The 19,528-nt window shown below is 38.0% G+C and overlaps 1 long non-coding RNA gene across 2 annotated transcripts in view; it reads right to left on the bottom strand.

Annotated features, from left to right (window-relative positions):
* Nucleotides 1–19,528, bottom strand: part of LOC104969133 (uncharacterized) — a 145,095-nt gene that overhangs the window by 117,408 nt on the left and 8,159 nt on the right. For both annotated transcript variants that reach the window (XR_807733.4, XR_807732.4), the window contains 2 exons: nucleotides 13,047–13,135; nucleotides 10,690–10,742 (listed from right to left, as the gene is read on the bottom strand). This is a non-coding gene — a long non-coding RNA (uncharacterized lncRNA). The remainder of the gene's footprint in view (nucleotides 1–10,689; nucleotides 10,743–13,046; nucleotides 13,136–19,528) is intronic.

The following is a 19,528-nucleotide window of genomic DNA, read 5'->3' as shown; positions in this document are numbered from 1 at the left end:
ATTGAACTGACTGGCTAACAATAAAAAAATAATGTTTCCTCTTTTAAATTAGGAAATAAAAACAGTATAAATATTAAATTAGATGGAATACAAGGATGTTACGGATAAACCAACTGTGTTTCAGGCCAACAAGAATATGTTCTCTCAAACTTAACATTAAAATGTTACAGGGCTAACACTGAGTACTGCCTACACAAAAGTCATTCACAGCCCCTTTCTCAGCTTAACAGTTGGAAAGGGAGAACACCTTCTCTTGCTCCCTGACCCAGTTCTCGCCAATGATATGTAAGCAAATGCTACTGGATGGGGCTTTGGAGAAAGCTTCTTAAAAGAGGCAAACTGGCAGGCCTTTTCATCACTTGGCCCTTCACCCTTCTCCTTTCTGCTTTCTTGTATTCGAATATGATGACTGGGAATCCACTAGCCATTTTTAACCACGAAAAATGAGAAAAAATGGCAATAAAGATGCTTGAGTAATTGGTAATATTGTAGATACCATGGACTGGTCTTTGGATCTCTTTTTATGCACACACACACACACACACAATCTTTCTTTGTTCATGTGGCTCTAGTAGAGTTTAGTTCTGTTTGGAGTGAAACATTTTCCTAATTGAAATGTATCCAAGTTCTTTCAATAAAAATACCTAACATTCATTATACCCATGAAAGGATTTCTTTCTCTGCTAGTCTTCATTAACTCTACCAAAAATGGAAATTTGATAACTTATGACTCGTGTATGTTAGATCTAAGGTACCATTTGAATTCAATATTAAGACATACACTAACAAGCTTTCTTAACACCTTTAACTTCTTTCCCAAATATTGAGCACTATCTAGAGGCTGCCTAATATTCAATTTTTATGCATATAAGTCATCACAACTTTATTGAAAACTTCTTGAGGGCAGATACAGATTCATATACTTCGGCTGACTCTATGAAATTTATCAATAATTGACTTGAAGCACTTTGCACAGACTTCACTTTCCTAATTATTAGAAACTATTAGAAATGTTTTCCTAAAGATTTCTGTTTTAAATGCTTTTAAAAGCTCTAAAAACTTTCTCTGAATTAAATTATTTCAAAAAGTAGTATGAAAAGTGTATTCCCTCTTTTCTTAGATTAGTTTTAAGTAAACTGAATTTTATATCCCTGTTTAACATTTTTAAGTTGATTGGCAAGAAGCGAGCTTTCAACACTACAAATTAACCACCTGAGTTAGTTATTTTTAAAAAAGCAAATAGCTCATTTCAATTCCCCTGCCCCCAAAAAGCTATTTTTTACTTCTCTTAGAGTAGATCTGCCTTTAAATGAGAGGATGATTGTGAATCACTCTGAATTACTCACAGACTGTGTTATATTGTTCCTCAAGATGAACTTTAAGAGGTATCTTGTGATTTATGTATTTGTAATCAAAAATAAAGGCATCCTGATGTATTTACTCTGTGAGCAATTTGCATTCCATTATATGTGCTTAGTCAAATGCTAGGTATACAACTGAGGCAGAGGAATGAAGAAAGCAGAGTAATTATAGGTCTTAGTACTAGAATTTACCTGGTTTTGTAAGATCTGAAAGTGAATCACTTGATTGGTCACACACTGTTCTGCTGGGATCCACGTGATAATTTGTACATGTGGGTCAATTTTTCCTCCCCAACGGGACTAGATTATTTGTGGGCAAGAAATGTGCCTTTTATGCATTGTTTTCTGTCTTCACTGAATGATGTGCTCCTGGGCACATAGCTGAAATTGCATGAATACCATTCAAATGATTGACTGACATCTCACAAGTTGATAGCTATTTTAGGAGCATAAGACCTTCCAGTGATTACTAAAGAGAGAAGAATAGAGTGTCCTTGATTCCCATATTTGTAAGCACATATTTAATAACACAGCTTCTCAAGGGCATTTCTTTCTACTTTGAAAATCACTTGGAAAACATTTGGCACCTATTCTTGGAATCAGTATTAACTTGAAGGAAAATGCCTATAAATTCTTTCAGAGTTATTCCTTCTGTGTTTTTTTTCCCCCCTTATTGTATTCTTTTACTGCTAAAAGTGAAAACCAAAACAACAACAACAAAAAACAATTCTCAGTTGTGTACTAAATTCAGAAATCCTTCAGCTTGATATTAAACTTCCCACTTTGATCATGTGTTCCAGCCAAACCACCTGATTTCTACAGTCCTGGACGCTGTTCATGCTCCCCAGCCTCTATCGTGTCTTATTGTCCTCTATAACTGAAACACTTTCCTCCATTCTTTGCCTGTCATGATTCTACTCATCTTTGAAGATACCTCCCAAATAATACATCATCCATAGCCTTCTCAAAGGGATATCACCTCTTTTATCCTTAAACCTCCCATATTGGTAAGGTTTCCTAGGTCTCTTATTTGACTCTATTATATAAAGTCATGAGATATGCTTTACATTGCTTCAGCTGTCTGTTATACAGAATTTTAAAAATGCCCTTCATTAAGTGGGAACTGTTCCGGGAACTGTTAGTTCTCCGTACGTTGTCATTTGATCATCAGAGCAACCCATGTTACTATCTCCATTTTACACGTGGACTGCTAAGCCCTGGGTGGTGACTCATATTTAGGCTCTTGTCCATGGGGAAATGATCCAAGAAGAGAGTCTGGGCAAGAAATATTTAATATAGTGACTACATATCTGGAAGATGCTTAATTAAAATAGAAACATGACTGTGATGTTTAAGGCACAATTTCCTCTCTACCTATCTCCATTTTCCTTCACTGAACCCAACTTGATCTTTCTTGGTTTGCTAGCATTTTCCCTAAATTTGGAGGTTTCTTGAAGGAGCACCGTGAGGTCTCAAATTTAGCTTCCCACCTTATTTACAGCTATACTGTTTCAACACTCTATCCTTAACTATTTTTATCTCACAATCTAACAAGTGCTAGTTTGAAGTCCATACTTACTTGCTGCCTATGGGAAAACCATTCAGTCTTCAGTTAAGTATCAGACTCTTGCTTACACTCATTATTTTGGGTCCAGAAAGTTGGTATACATTTTAGAATATTGCTTTATTAATTTAAAATAATCTATAGGAAAAAAACTTCTATTGGAATGATACTCTGAAACTGTTGTGGTCTGAATTTTCTAACATTTACTTTTTAAAATTATCTCAATCAAAGTAATTATTTTTTCTAATGTTACACTAAAAGTAGGAGCTTAAATTGTTGGACATGAAGATATAATTTAATGAAGGGCATCTTTCTCTACATTGACATGGATGTTAAATCTTTTTTTTAAGATTCTAATGTGGCCTAATTACTTTAATTTAAAATTCTGGGTATGCATGTTTTATTCATGTCTTTCTAGATGATTGAGAAAGTTTTTGCAGCTCCTTTGAAGCTCTAACTTTGGAAATATAACAAATAATGAAGCCATCATATTTTCAAAATGCTCAGATAGAGAAGACTTTTGAAAGACAGTGTAATTGTGAATCAAAGCTTAATCAGCTGCTGTGAAATGAGTTTTTAATTATTACATTGCCCCTGATATGCTGGAGTTCATCAAGGGTAAAAGAATGACCTCATACACATTTCCTCTGAAATGGTAGATTTTTTTTTTTTCTTTGCAGCATATCACCTTGAATATTCAGAAACTAAGTTGTTCTGCCTCCCATGAAAATACTTCTCAGAACAATTGTTCATATACCCTTGGTTAATCTCACACAAGAAATGGAAAGTGTCACTCATTTTTCTCTCACTAAAATACATTATTTCTGCAGTGGGCATGACGATTTCTGAATCAGAATACTCATCTTCTCCCACTGAAAAATCCACATTTTACAAAGTATTTTTAAGTTCATTAAAGAGAATATCATAAAGGGTGCTCAAGGCATAAATCTTTAGATCTAAGAATTCTGGATCAAAATAACTAGCTTTATTTCAAGTGGCCGACGATAATACAGATTTTCCAAGCTAGGGAAGAGTATGTTTACGCAAGGAGACTCTCCAGACAGTCAGTACTTGATGTCTCTTCAGATAAAGTTCAACTCAAATTTCCATTTTTCAGTTCAGTTCAGTTGCTCGGTCATGTCCGACTCTTTGCGACCCCATGAATTGCAGCATGCCAGGCCTACCTGTCCATCACCAACCCCCGGAGTTCACTCAAATTCATGTCCATCGAGTCGGTGTTGCCATCCAGCCATCTCATCCTCTGTTGTCCCCTTCTCCTCCTGCCCCCAGTCCCTCCCAAGACCAGAGTCTTTTCCAATGAGTCAACTCTTCGCATGAGGTGGCCAAAGTCTTGGAATTTCAGCTTTAGCATCAGTCCTTCCAAAGAACACCCAGGACTGATCTCCTTTAGAATGCAAGTGGTAATCTTCTTGAGTTAAAACAGACAAAATGTAAATAACTTCTCAAACTTTCTGCCTCAAGTGTAGACATTTACATCTATATATTCTAATCTCTCATCACTAAATAAGACAAAGAGATCAGAACTTGTAAGTTTTATGGGAGGAGGGATAAATTAGGAGTCTGGGATTAACATATATACACTACTATGTATAAAATAGATAACCAACAAGGACCTACTGTACAGCACAGGAAACTATACCCAATATTATATAATAAGGGGAAAGAATCCAAAAAAGAATATATATATATATATATATATATATATATATATATCGGAGAAGGCAGTGGCACCCCACTCCAGTACTCTTGCCTGGAAAATCCCATGGATGGAGGAGCCTGGTGGGCTGCAGTCCATGGGGTCGCTAAGAGTCGGACACGACTGAGCGACTTCACTTTCACTTTTCACTTTCATGCATTGGAGAAGGAAATGGCAACCCACTCCAGTGTTCTTGCCTGGAGAATCCTAGGGACGGCGGAGCCTGGTGGGCTGCCGTCTGTGGGGTCGCACAGAGTTGGACACGACTGAAGCGACTTAACAGCAGCATATATATATATATATATATATATGTGTGTGTGTGTGTGTGTGTATAACTGAATGGCTGTGCTGTACACCTGAAACTTACATGGTATTGTAAATTAACTATACTTCAATAAATAATTTTAAAAAAACATGTTTTACAAATATATTTTAATGCATATATATGAAATCTAGAAAAAATTGTATTGATGAACCTATTTGCAGGGAAGGAATGAAGACTCAGATACAGAGAACGGACTTGTGGACACAGTGGTGGAAGGAGAGACTGGGACAAACAGGAAAAGCATCATCGACATATATACATTACAGTGTGTAAAACAGAGAGCTGGTGAGAAGTTGCTGTATAACATAGGGAGTCCAGCCTAGCGCTCTGTGATGACCTAGAGGAGTAGGCTGGGAAAAGGGGAGGGAGGCTCAAGAGGCAGGGGATATATGTATAATTATGGCTGATTTGCACTGTTGTGCAGCAGAAATCAACACAGCATTGTAAAGCAATTTCCCCTAATTAAAAATAAATTTTTTAAAAAGAAGGAAAAAATAACATTTATTTATTTTAATTGGAGGATAATTGCTTCACAATATTGTGTTGGTTTCTTTTTTAAAAGTTCTCCAAGAATCATAAGAAAACTATTACATCACCACATATTCAAAGCAAAGCCAAAGGACTTTTGATTTCAATTCTGTTGCATATTTTTTCCTTTAGGCTGTAAACAGAAATTCACAAGTGAAAATCTTAAGTTCTCTACAGAAATCAGCACTAACACCTTGACCTTTTCTAAAGCTCTCTCTACGCATGTGTTTGAACTATGATTCCAATGTGATTTTTTTAATTGATTTATTTTTTATTGAAGGATAATTGCTTTACAGAATTTTGCTATTTTCTGTCAAACCTCAACATGAAATCATAGGTATACATATATGCCCTCCCTTCTGAAGTTCCCTCCCATCTCCCTCCCCATCTCACCCCTCGAGGTTGACACAGAGCCCCTCTTTGAGTTTCCTGAGCCATTAACTCAAGTATTTGAAAGTCAAAATCTCTTAGGTTCCTTAAATATATATATTCAATCAAATCAAAGAAACAGGTGTAGCTGTTGTATGGATCATGACTCAGACTTCTTACTGACAGTTTTCCTTTCTGAGGAATGCAAACAACCTTGGGCTTATTTAATGAGAATAAGTAAAATCCTGAAATAAGTGTTACTTACAGGAGAGTTGTCATTAGAATGCAACAACAGAGGTTCAATTTGCATAAGATCTGATTACATTTAGTAGCTGTTCACGGACCTGTGCTGAATCGATGTCACTTCACCCACACACAGGTTATCTCTGCTGCTCACTTTAGAATGGCCTCAAACTCTAATTGAGAAATGCAGCTTCACACACCCCGTGTGTTCCTCTGTCACCTGCTTTGTTTGCACTCGTTCTTGGCTTATAAAGGAGATCACTCAAGTCTCATATAACATTTCTAAAGTTGAGCAAACCCTGTGTAATTTATCTCTTGAAAATGCTATCTATGAAAGTATCTGACATCTCTGCCAATGGAGATAAATGACCTAAGAGATAGTAGACTCACTAGAAATAATAATAGCTAGCATTTATTGAGCAATTACTAACTGCCAGATGCTAAGGTAAGACTTGCCCAATCATTTAATCTATCATCGGACCTTCTGGCATCTACTATTGTTAACTCCATGTTTACAGGTAAGAAAAATGAAGGCTTGAAGAGGTTATTTACCTAGCTCAGTATCACAGACTCCTCACTGGTGGAGTCAAGACTTAAATTCTAAAGTCTATGCTCTATGCATGTCCCAGGAGCTGAATAATCAATGCTCTAAAATTATGCAGACCCATGCAAAGCTAAAGCAGAACTCTGCTTTTATTAGCTCTGTTGAAACTTAAGAAGCAAATCCACCTCTGTGGAACAAAAATCATTCAGAGGTGTCATCAAAGTGCATTGACCTCTCAATGACACTAAGCCCAGAATAGGACCTGAGTTCCCACCCTCAACCCTCACCACTGCATCCTGATTCTTTACAGCCTAGGCACTTTCTGCTCCAGATCTTAACTGTAAACCAGAAGGAAGGAAAATTGACAGAAAGCCAAAATTGTGCTTTTTGTAATGCACTGAAACTCAGTTTGTGTTTTAAATTTCTATTGTAGTCACTGAAAACACAATTAAGAATTGATGAAAATATTGTAAGCTAGTAATATTAATAGAACTAAAAAATTCCCCAAAATTATTGTTAAGCCATGTTGACTACCTGTACAAACACAAACATGTCTTACTTACCATATACCCAGATACACCTATGTATACTAAGCTAATAGAGAGCTTCACTATTAGAAATCAATTAATATGCAAATAGAGGGCTTCTGTTGCACATGACTATGATCCTAGTTCTGCCCACACTCTACTGGAACATACACAAGGCATTTGTGTATATTCTATTTCTCTAAGAAAGATTTTAAAACTCAAATACTATGAGTCTCAGCCTTCATCAGAATGTTGAGATTTCCATTAACACAAACACTGAACATGGTAGTAATATAAACTGCTAGAAAATGTGCCCTGCTAAAACACACCTTGGAGAAGGCAATGGCACCCCAACACACCTATTGAAGCAACAGATTTTTTAAAAGCATAGTTAAAACAACAAAAAAATCCAGCTTAAAATAAAAGATTATTTTATGTAACTAAGAGATCTTTGGGATTGGAATGAAAACTGACCTTTTCCAGTCCTGTGGCCACTGCTGAGTTTTCCAAATTTGCTGGCATATTGAGTGCAGCACTTTCATAGCATCATCTTTCAGGATTTGAAATAGCTCAACTGGAATTCCATCACCTTCACTAGCTTTGTTCGTAGTGATGCTTTCTAAGGCTCACTTGACTTCACATTCCAGAATGTCTGGCTCTAGGTCAGTGATCGTGATTATCTTGGTCGTGAAGATCTTTTTTGTACAGTTCTTCTGTGTATTCTTGCCACCTCTTCTTAATATCTTCTGCTTCTGTTAGGTCCATACCATTTCCGTCCTTTATCGAGCCCATCTTTGCATGAAATGTTCTCTTGGTATCTCTAATTTTCTTGAAGAGATCACTAGTCTTTCCCATTCTGTTGTTTTCCTCTATTTCTTTGCATTGATCGCTGAGGAAAGCTTTCTTATCTCTTCTTGCTATTCTTTGTAATTCTGCATTCAGATGCTTATATCTTTCCTTTTCGCTTCTCTTCTTTTCACAGCTATTTGTAAGGCCTCCCCAGACAGCCATTTTGCTTTTTTGCATTTCTTTTCCATGGGGATGGTCTTGATCCCTGTCTCCTGTACAATGTCACAAACCTCTGTCCATAGTTCAACATGCACTCTATCTATCAGATCTAGTCCCTTAAATCTATTTCTCACTTTCACTGTATAATCATAAGGGATTTGATTTAGGTCATACCTGAATGGGTCTAGTGGTTTTCCCTACTTTCTTCAATTTAAGTCTGAATTTGGCAATAAGGAGTTCATGGTCTGAGCCACAGTCAGCTCCTGGTCTTGTTTTTGCTAACTGTATAGAGCTTCTCCATCTTTGGCTGCAAAGAATATAATCAATCTGATTTCGGTGTTGACCATCTGGTGATGTCCATGTGTAAACTCTTCTCTTGTGTTGTTGGAAGAGGGTGTTTGCTATGACCAGTGCATTTTCTTGGCAAAACTCTATTAGCCTTTGCCCTGCTTCATTCCATATCCCAAGGCCAAATTTGCCTGTTACTCCAGGTGTTTCTTGACTTCCTACTTTTGCATTCCAGTCCCCTATAATGAAAAGGACATCTTTTTTGGGTGTTAATTCTAAAAGGTCTTGTAGGTCTTCATAGAACCGTTCAACTTCAGCTTATTCAGCATTACTGGTTGGGGCATAGACCAGTGATTGGATTACTGTGATATTGAATGGTTTGCCTTGGAAACCAACAGAGATCATTTTGTCATTTTTGAGACTGCATCCAAGTACTGCATTTTGGACTCTTTTGTTCAAAATTCTCCAAGCCAGGCTTCAGCAATACGTGAACCATGAACTTCCAGATGTTCAAGCTGGTTTTAGAAAAGGCAGAGGAACCAGAGATCAAATTGCCAACATCTGCTGGATCATTGAAAAAGCAGGAGAGTTCCAGAAAAACATCTATTTCTGCTTTATTGACTACACCAAAGCCTTTGACTGTGTGGATCACAATAAACCATGGAAAATTCTGAAAGAGATGAGAATACCAGACCACCTGACCTGCCTCTTGAGAAACCTGTATGCAGGTCAGGAAGCAACAGTTAGAACTGGACATGGAACAACAGACTGGTTCCAAACTGGGAAAGGAGTACGTCAAGGCTGTATACTGTCACCCTGCTTATTTAACTTACATGCAGAGTACATCATGAGAAATGCTGGGCTGGAAGAAGCACAAGCTGGAATCAAGATTACCGGGAGAAATATCAATAACCTCAGATATGCAGATGATACCACCCTTATGGAAGAAAGTGAAGAGGAACTAAAAAGCCTCTTGATGAAAGTGAAAGGGGAGAGTGAAAAAGTTGGCTTAAAGCTCAACATTCAGAAAACGAAGATCATGGCATCTGGTCCCATCACTTCATGGGAAATAGATGGGGAAACAGTGTCAGACTTTATTTTGGGGGGCTCCCAAATCACTGCAGATGGTGATCGCAGCCATGAAATTAAAAGACGCTTACTCCTTGGAAGGAAAGTTATGGCCAACCTAGATAGCACATTCAAAAGCAGAGACATTACTTTGCCAACAAAGGTCCATCTAGTCAAGGCTATGGTTTTTCCAGTGGTCATGTATGGATGTGAGAGTTGGACTGTGAAGAAAGCTGAGTGCTGAAGAATTGATGCTTTTGAACTGTGGTGTTGGAGAAGACTCTTGACAGTCCCTTGGACTGCAAGGAGATCCAACCAGTCCATTCTGAAGGAGATCAGTCCTGGGTGTTTTTCGGAAGGAATGATGCTAAAGCTGAAACTCCAGTACTTTGGCCACCTCATGCAAAGAGTTGACTCATTGGAAAAGACTCTGATGCTGGGAGGGATTGGGGGCAGGAGGAGAAGGGGACGACAGAGGATGAGATGGCTGGATGGCATCACTGACTCGAGGGACATGAGTCTGAGTGAACTCTGGGAGTTGGTGATGGACAGGGAGGTCTGGCGTGCTGCGATTCATGGGGTCACAAAGAGTCAGACAGGACCGAGCAACTGAACTGAACTGAACTGAAGAGGTCTTTGTGTGGCTGAATGAGAAACATATTAGCTCATAAATAGCAAATATTATATGCCATAACTGCTTCTGGATATTTTTTCCAAGTATCATGAATTCAATCAATAAATGTTTATAGAGCACCTACTACGAGAAAAGCACAAGGATAGACACTAGAGAATACAGAATGATTGACACATGTGCTACACAGCCCCTGCCCTCTATGCCCACAAAATCATCAGTATCAATGAGTTGGAATACTGACAGTGAGCAGACCCCACAGGCTCTCCTAAGCCTAGACCTGTGCTAGCACCCTGGCAAGGAGTCTGCTTTCTCATGTCAAGGTGGTTTACAAACTTATTTTTGGAGCCCTCTGTGTGAAGCTGTTAGTCAGGGGACACCTACAGGTGTCCCCTGACAGGTACAAGTATGGCCTATACCCGTATCATCATCATGAAGGATTTTAACCAATAAGGTGAAAACTACATTGTCTAAATACAGGATGCACAGTGTCCTCAATCATGGAAACAGGATTACCTTTTCTGGTAAGATATGTGAATGGAGTACCGGTGTCTTCACAGAGGCAGCACCTAGGGTTTCGAAGAAATGCATGAATTGATCCTTATGGACAGGCACACATGTAAACAATTGTTATACATACACATAGGTTAGCTCTTTTGAATTTACACAGTTATATACATGAGTAGCTAATATTAAACCTGTGCCAATTGTTTGAATTTTTCATTTGTACATTTTGGACTTTTTCTTTTGGTTGATTAGAGTATTAAAGTTTCATATGCAAAGTGTATCAGTTTTTGTGTGTGTGTTTTTAGAGCAGAGCAAAGGAAATTGCTACCTAGAGAACAGACTATCTAGAAAATATTGTTAGACTTGTTCTTACAACTAAGCAAAATTATTCACTAATCAATCTAAATCTCTGAGAGAAGAAATAAGAAATCATCTCATCTACTGTTCACTGAATTGCCAGAATTCACACAGGAGTCATATGTGTAACCAAAACAAAAGTAATGTTTCTATATTTCAACCTGAAATATCTGAACTCCAAATTAGTTCCCGAGGCATTCTGAACCATCCTTTTGTTTTCTCTGAGTAGCTCTGTAACACTTGTGCCTACAGAGAAGTGACTAATAAGTTTCACTCTTTCATTGAGGATCAACTTTTGACTTACTTTGGCCTGAGGGAGGGAGGCATATAAATAATATCTGGATCAATTTTAGGCACAGATTAAATAGAACGTTTTCATGTACAAAGCAAGAGCCTAATGAGCATCAGATAAACCAGGTGCGGGTTAGAGTATAGCCTTCCTCCCTTTTCACTACGCTGCTGTTAACCTAAGTTCTCTTCTGTCTGAGTGCCCCACTCCTCTCCCCTTTCATACCTCCAAAATATGGAGTACATCCCTTTTCTCTCATGACTATTGTAAGATGGATTTGAAGATGTAACAAACCCTCCGTCCTCATTCTCATATTCGAATGTAACTCCTAGTTTCTGCTTGTGTCAATTTTTACAAAATCTTAACCTGGTGCCTGGCCTCCAGCCTCTGTCTCTGAAAATCACCCTAAATCACCACCTGGTTAATCTTTCCAACAATAATTTCAGCTTCCAATTACTCACTGTGGATGGCACAGTAAAATACAAAACTCTTTAATATGGCTTCTTTAATGGGCTTCCCTTGTGGCTCAGCTGGTAAAGAATCCACTCGCAATGCGGGAGACCTGGGTTCAATCCCTGGGTCGGGAAGATTCCCCTGCAGAAGGGAAAGGCTACCCACTCCAGTATTCTGGCCTGGAGAATCCATGGACTGTACAGTCCATGGGGTCGCAAAGAGTCGGACATGACTGAGCGGCCTTCACTTCACTTTAATATGGCATTTAAGTCCCTCCACTTCAAGGCCCCAAGGAACTAAATGTCAGTAGTAGCTCCATCCAGTCTCTGTGACAACTGAAAGCAGGCACACGTGCTTCCAAGCATACCCTGGGAGACAAGGAGACTCAGACAAGCCTGTGTCACTCTACAGGTGCACATGAGGAAGTTTCTTGTGGTCAAAGGCTGGGTCTGTTTCTAACCTTGTCTGTTTCTGGGGTGCACCTCATCTGATGAAAGCACTGAGAGACTCATTCTCACTTGAATACATTTTTTCCCAAAGCACATGAATTGAAGGAAAAGACATATAAGCATTAAAGAATTTGAAAAATGTTAAGGTGACAGAGGTTTCCCAAAATTTCTAAGAGTTGTGCATAAGAAGATTCTCATGTGAAATACTAGTCCTATTTCCCCTGAACCCAAACTAGGCATCATTATTCTATAAAAATGTAAGTAGAGAAAAGCCCTTGCTCTACCTTCCCCAAACTTTCCAAATTTAATATTCTTTTCTAGTCTACTCATATCTTTATTTTCCAGATTGTGCTAAAGCTTGAGGACATTTTAACTTTGGCATTTTTGAAAAATAACAATGTTACTTCCTAAGAAACAGTGTAATATAATGCACTAAACTGGGAAGTCCTTGAGAGTAAACACTACTTTAATTATATTTGTAGATTTTCCAGCCAATTGCCAGGTTATTCTTAGGGTAAAATCAGAATGAGAAAAGGGTGCTATGGAAGGCAGGGATTTCACCGTTAATATGCCAGCTACTGACAATATGATTGAAAGGAAATCCCATAACCTGTCTGAGTCTGAGTTTGCTCAATGGCTACAGAGGGGTAATAACAACACTTCCTTCACAGGATAGTCTTGTTGGCAGGACTAATGATATAATGAGTAACAATGTGGTTTGTAAATGATAAGCACTGCATGATAGTGGTTATTGTCACCCCCAAGTATGAACTTGAATCCATAAAATGGGTAGAAAATAAAAAGAGAAAGCTGCACACCTGTAAACAGGCATCTTCTCAATCAGGAAAGCCAAGGCCAAAACCTGGAAAATATGTTATCCACCTGAAAGTCTTCCCCTAGTATATGTCTACAACAGAAAGGAAAAAGAAGAAAATTTCTTTTACATATGGTAAATTGGATTTGGTTTATTTTTTTTTTAATTTTATTTTATTTTTAAACTTTACATAATTGTATTAGCTTTGCCAAATATCAAAATGAATCCGCCACAGGTATACATGTGCTCCCCATCCTGAACCCTCCTCCCTCCTCCCTCCCCATACCCTCCCTCTGGGTCGTCCCAGTGCACTAGCCCCAAGCATCCAGTATCGTGCATTGAACCTGGACTGGCATCTCATTTCATACATGATATTTTACATGTTTCAATGCCATTCTCCCAAATCTTCCCACCCTCTCCCTCTCCCACAGAGTCCATAAAACTGTTCCATACGTCAGTGTCTCTTTTGCTGTCTCGTACACAGGGTTGTTGTTATCATCTTTCTAAATTCCATATATATGTGTTAGTATACTGTATTGGTGTTTTTCCTTCTGGCTTACTTCACTCTGTATAATAGGCTCCAGTTTCATCCACCTCATTAGAACTGATTCAAATGAATTCTTTTTAATGGCTGAGTAATACTCCATTGTGTATATGTACCACAGCTTTCTTATCCATTCATCTGCTGATGGACATCTAGGTTGCTTCCATGTCCTGGCTATTATAAACAGTGCTGCGATGAACATTGGGGTACACGTGTCTCTTTCCCTTCTGGTTTCCTCAGTGTGTATGCCCAGCAGTGGGATTGCTGGATCATAAGGCAGTTCTATTTCCAGTTTTTTAAGGAATCTCCACACTGTTCTCCATAGTGGCTGTACTAGTTTGCATTCCCACCAACAGTGTAAGAGGGTTCCCTTTTCTCCACACCCTCTCCAGCATTTATTGCTTGTAGACTTTTGGATCACAGCCATTCTGACTGGAGTGAAATGGTACCTCATAGTGGTCTTGATTTGCATTTCCCTGATAATGAGTGATGTTGAGCATCTTTTCATGTGTTTGTTAGCCATCTGTATGTCTTCTTTGGAGAAATGTCTATTTAGTTCTTTGGTCCAGTTTTTGATTGGGTCATTTATTTTTCTGGAGTTGAGCTGTAGGAGTTGCTTGTATATTTTTGAGATTAGTTGTCTGTCAGTTGCTTCATTTGCTATTATTTTCTCCCATTCTGAAGGCTGTCTTTTCACCTTGCTGATAGTTTCCTTTGATGTGCAGAAGCTTTTAAGGTTAATTAGGTCCCATTTGTTTATTTTTGCTTTTATTTCCAATATTCTGGGAGGTGGGTCATAGAGGATCCTGCTGTGATGTATGTCGGAGAGTGTTTTGCCTATGTTCTCCTCTAGGAGTTTTATAGTTTCTGGTCTTACGTTTAGATCTTTAATCCATTTTGAGTTTATTTTTGTGTATGGTGTTAGAAAGTGTTCTAGTTTCATTCTTTTACAAGTGTTGACCAGATTTCCCAGCACCACTTGTTAAAGAGATTGTCTTTAATCCATTGTATATTCTTGCCTCCTTTGTCAAAGATAAGGTGTCCATATGTGCGTGGATTTATCTCTGGGCTTTCTATTTTGTTCCTTTGATCTATATTTCTGTCTTTGTGCCAGTCCCATACTGTCTTGATAACTGTGGCTTTGTAATAGAGCCTGAAGTCAGGTAGGTTGATTCCTCCAATTCCATTCTTCTTTCTCAAGATCGCTTTGGCTATTCGAGGTTTTTTGTATTTCCATACAAATTGTGAAATTATTTGTTCTAGCTCTGTGAAGAATACTGTTGGTAGCTTGATAGGGATTGCATTGAATCTATAAATTGCTTTGGGTAGTATACTCATTTTCACTATATTGATTCTTCCAATCCATGGGTTTGGTTTATATTCCACCAGTTGAATTGGCCAAATCCAATAACAAGTTGAAATAAAAACTTTGTTTTAAAGCTGTATGGTTTATATGTCAGAGTAATTTGTATCAGACTAACCTTCAATGGAAAACAACTATAAAAGATGGATAAAACACTTGAAACAGGTATTTGGAGTCAGAAAAGATCAAATAATCAAACAGCAGAACTTGAAGGAATAAATCCCACACAGAAAATGAAATGCACATGTGCACTGGAAGTAGTCTGGACATCAGCCTCCACTTTTGTCCTCATACCATTTTCTAACTCACTGCACACACACACAAAAAGAGCCACACTGAAAGTAAGGGAACTGCCAGTCCCACTGAAGATGATCAATTAATTGATTTATTGATTGATAACTGAATTTAAGAATTCCATAGATGAATTCAGTAAAATTCTAAAATTAAACAAGCAAAAAAAATCATTGATAACTGATGTTGGATCATTTGGGTAGCCATAAGGGAAAAGGTCCTGTTGACCCCTACCTTATACCATACATACACACACAAAAAAAATCAGTTTCAGTTAGATGATAGACATCAATACGAAAGACAAATAATTATGCTTCTAGAAGTTAATATAAGAAACTGTATTTGTGACCTTAGTTTAAATAAATTTCTTTGTGACTCTGTGAACTGTAGCCCACCAGGCTCCTCCGTCCCTGGGATTCTCCAGGCAAGAATACTGGAGTGGGTTGCCATTTTCTTCTCCTTATACAGGGCACAGAAAGAGCTAGCCATAAAGAAAAATGTTGATAAATCATATTTCATTACACTTGAGAAAGTCTATTATGTGAAAATATATCACTATGGGAGTGAAAAAATAAAATTAATATAAAAAAATATTTTTTTTAAAAAAGTGAAAGAGGCAAGTCAGCAAATAGGAAAAAAATATTTGCAATATATATTTCCAATAAATAGATCATTTCCATAATATATAAAGAAATATAACAAATCCATAAGAAAAAAGCAGAGAAACCAATTTTCAAAAATTGGACAAAAAATCCTGAATATACTATAAAAATCCAAATTGGCCAATTTTAATGACAATATCTAGTGTTAGTACAAATTTAAATCATCTGGAAGATTATCAGTAGGAGTATGAGCCAGTAAAACCACTTCAGAAAACATGCTGTCAATATCTGCCATAGTTGAACATATGTATCCTTTTTAATCCAACAATTCCACCACATGAAAAGCATTAAGATAAGCACAAAAGACATACATAAGGATGTTCATAACAGCCTTAGGCATAATTTCCCCAAAACAAAAATAACCTAAACACCTACAGAACGAATAAATTGTGGCATGGTGTTTCAATAATACAGCAGGGGTCAGCAAACTATAGCCTGTGGGTCAAACCCAGCTATGCTCATTTACAGATCTACAGCTGTATTTGCACCACATTCACCAAGTTGAGGAGTTGCAACATAGACCATATGGCCTACGAGGCTAAAAATGCTTACTACGTCTAGATCTATACAGAAGTTTGTCAATCTCTGCAGTGAATGAGAGCAATGAGAAAGAATGAAATACTACTACTACTTTATCATTATAGCAAGGCAAACTTGACACACATCATGCTGGTGGGTAAAAGCCAGACACAAAAGAATGCGTGTTATGATTCAATTTATGTAACTTTATATAAAGCTCAAACACAAAATTAACATAAGTCAGAGAAACAGTGATAGATGCCAGAATGTTGTTTACGTTTGGGGAAACAAAATAACTTGGAAGGGTTTCCCTGGTAGCTCAGCTGTTAAAGAGTCTGCCTGCAATGCAGTAAACCTCAGTTTGATTCCTGGGTCAGCAAGTTCCCCTGGAGAAGGGATAGGCTACCCACTCCAGTATTCTTGGGCTTCCCTGGTGGTTCAGATGGTAAAGAATCCACTTGCAATGAGGGGCACATGGGTTCAGTCCCTGGGTTAGGAAGAGCCCCTGAAAGAGGGCATGGCAACCCACTCCCATATTCTTGCCTAGAGAATCCCCATGGACAGAGGAGCCTGGCAGGCTACAGTCCATGGGGTCACAAAGAGTCGGACATGACTGAGCAACTAAGTACAGCACAGCACAGTAACTTGGAAAAGCAATGGTGCAAATGATCCCTCTCTCTAAACTTGACAGTCTCATTTAAAAGTGAGAATGAAGCGAGCAGGGCTGGAGAGAAGTACCCACACCCAACTCAGTCCTCCACGGCACATCACAGAGGCCACTGCCAAATCTCTCATCAGGTTACACTATAGGCTCCTGAGTTGAAAAGACAAAAGGAGACAAAATCAATCATTCCATAGCTGCTGGGAAGTTTAGATAAAGACCTATTACAAATCTCCTCTGATCCCTTTGTATTTGAACAGTAGGAAAAAAGTGAGCTACAACAATCTAAACCAAATAGAGTGTTTCAATGTCAACTAAAAGAATATGTCCACCCCAAATCCACCCACTTCATTTGGATGAGTGAATGAAATTGCTGGAGGCTCGTGAAAGTATTGATTTTGGAACAATAATTAAAATCTAATGGAGTTAATCAGCTTCACATAGAACTATAAATTTCATCCAAAGACATGATAAATTGCTTTAAAAAATATCTGACTGCTCATCTACTCAATTTTTTAAAATTTAGATTTCATTTTCTGACAATGTTATTCATCTTAACTGAGAGAAATATTCATACCATCTGAAGTGCTGGACACTTTATTCAAAGAAGAGGAGGGAAAAGGGAATCATTTGGTTCTTTATGGGGGTCAAATTAGACATCAAATAAAGTATGAAGTTTCTTCACCAGATACATTTCATAAAGTTAAATGGTTCTTTCAAGATTATGCTGACAATAGAGTCTTCAGCCTTTATTATAATATAGTCTATGACCTAACTAATAAGGATAATAATGTATCATCAAAAATGCTGTTAATTGAAAACTGTAAGTCTAATTAACCAGGGATGTGACCATGCATAACATATTATTAATAGAATGAAAAGATCGCACCACACCAACTGCTACCCAGGAAAAAACACGACAAGGACAGTCCAGCAGTTCAAAGACACTTCACATCCATTTTGGCAAAAGTTACTGATGTTATTTTCCTTTCATTAAAGGAAATTAATGTAGACTTCCTTGCAAAATGACTTAAAACCAGAAGAAGTAACTTGAGGCAGATTTAAAAGATAGGTCACAGGGCAGCTGCTTGGGACCCCACCTATAAAGGACCCTCAAATGCTGCTGAAGACATCAGAAATATGGTGCCAATTAACTTGTTTCCACATGAAACTCTATGTTTACATACTGGGTAAAATGTAAATTGGTCCCACTTCCAGTGAATTCTCTGTAATGAAAAATATATTCTGTCCTAGTGCTCATCCCTTTCGATTGAGCATTGTGTGATACGCACGCACATCAGGAAGCTTGGGGACCACTACAGTTTCTCAAAAGTGCTAGCCGCTCAGTCGTGTCTGACTCTCTGTGACCCCGTGGCTGCTCTGTCCATGGAATTCTCCAGGCAAGAACACTGGAGTGAGTAGCCATTCCCTTCTCCAAATCCCAAAACAGCCACTAATATTTACTGAAAGTCAGCTGTTAGAGCTAATAAAATTTTAACACTAAAAGAATATGTGGTACAGGACTCACTCCAGATAAAAATGGATTTATTATCTAAATTTTAAATTCTATTTCTCCTAAGAAATTCCCTTGTATCAGGAAACATCTTTTTAAAAAAATCTAACAAGTAAACTGCACTACAGAAAGATGGAACTCATTTTGCCAATATTAAAAGCGAGTATCCAGATGAAAATGGCTTGCTGAGAGCATGTTAAAATCTCCCCAGTCCAGCAGCTAAGACTTAAAATAATATATTGAATACAACAGATATATAGAGAGAGATTTAAACATATATATCTGTAGTTGAAGACAAGAAAATAAAATCTCTGCGGGTTAGAAAAGGGAACTCAGTAACAGATGCTTAAGCCTCATAGCTCAAAAGAACTTGGATCTAGTTTGGAATACTGAGACTAAGGCCTCTATGGTCTCATGTGATTGCTTTTAAATGTACCCTAGGGACTTCCCTGGTGGTCCAATGGTTGGGAGTCTTCCTGCTGATTCAGAGGACATGGGTTCAATCCCCAGGTCTGGGAAGATTCCGTGTGCCATGGGGTAACTAGGCTTGTGGGGCACAAATATACAGCCTATGCTCTAGAGCAACAGAGACCCAGTGCAGCCCTAAATAGATAAATAAATATTTTTTTAAGTGTACTCCACACAATGTGGGTGACTCAAACCAGGTTCTCCAATTAAAGGTGACAATTCAGTGTTACCCATGACCTCATGTGAAGCATGTTCAGGGAGCACGACTCTCTCTGTCCTCTAGCATCAAAATTAAATAACAAGCTAGAGCTGCTTTTCAAGAGAGAGATTTCTGACTGGAAATTCCTAAGTTACTACACATTCATTCTGTTGAAATATTTTAAATTTTTATTTCTGATAAAAGTATATATAAATCTTAGGGCAATTAACACCAACAAAATTGTTACATCTACTGTACTTGAATAG

The sequence above is a fragment of the Bos taurus genome, chromosome 7, assembly GCF_002263795.3.
Source record: "Bos taurus isolate L1 Dominette 01449 registration number 42190680 breed Hereford chromosome 7, ARS-UCD2.0, whole genome shotgun sequence".
NCBI lineage: Eukaryota > Metazoa > Chordata > Mammalia > Artiodactyla > Bovidae > Bos > Bos taurus.
This window is presented reverse-complemented; position numbering and strand designations above follow the sequence as displayed.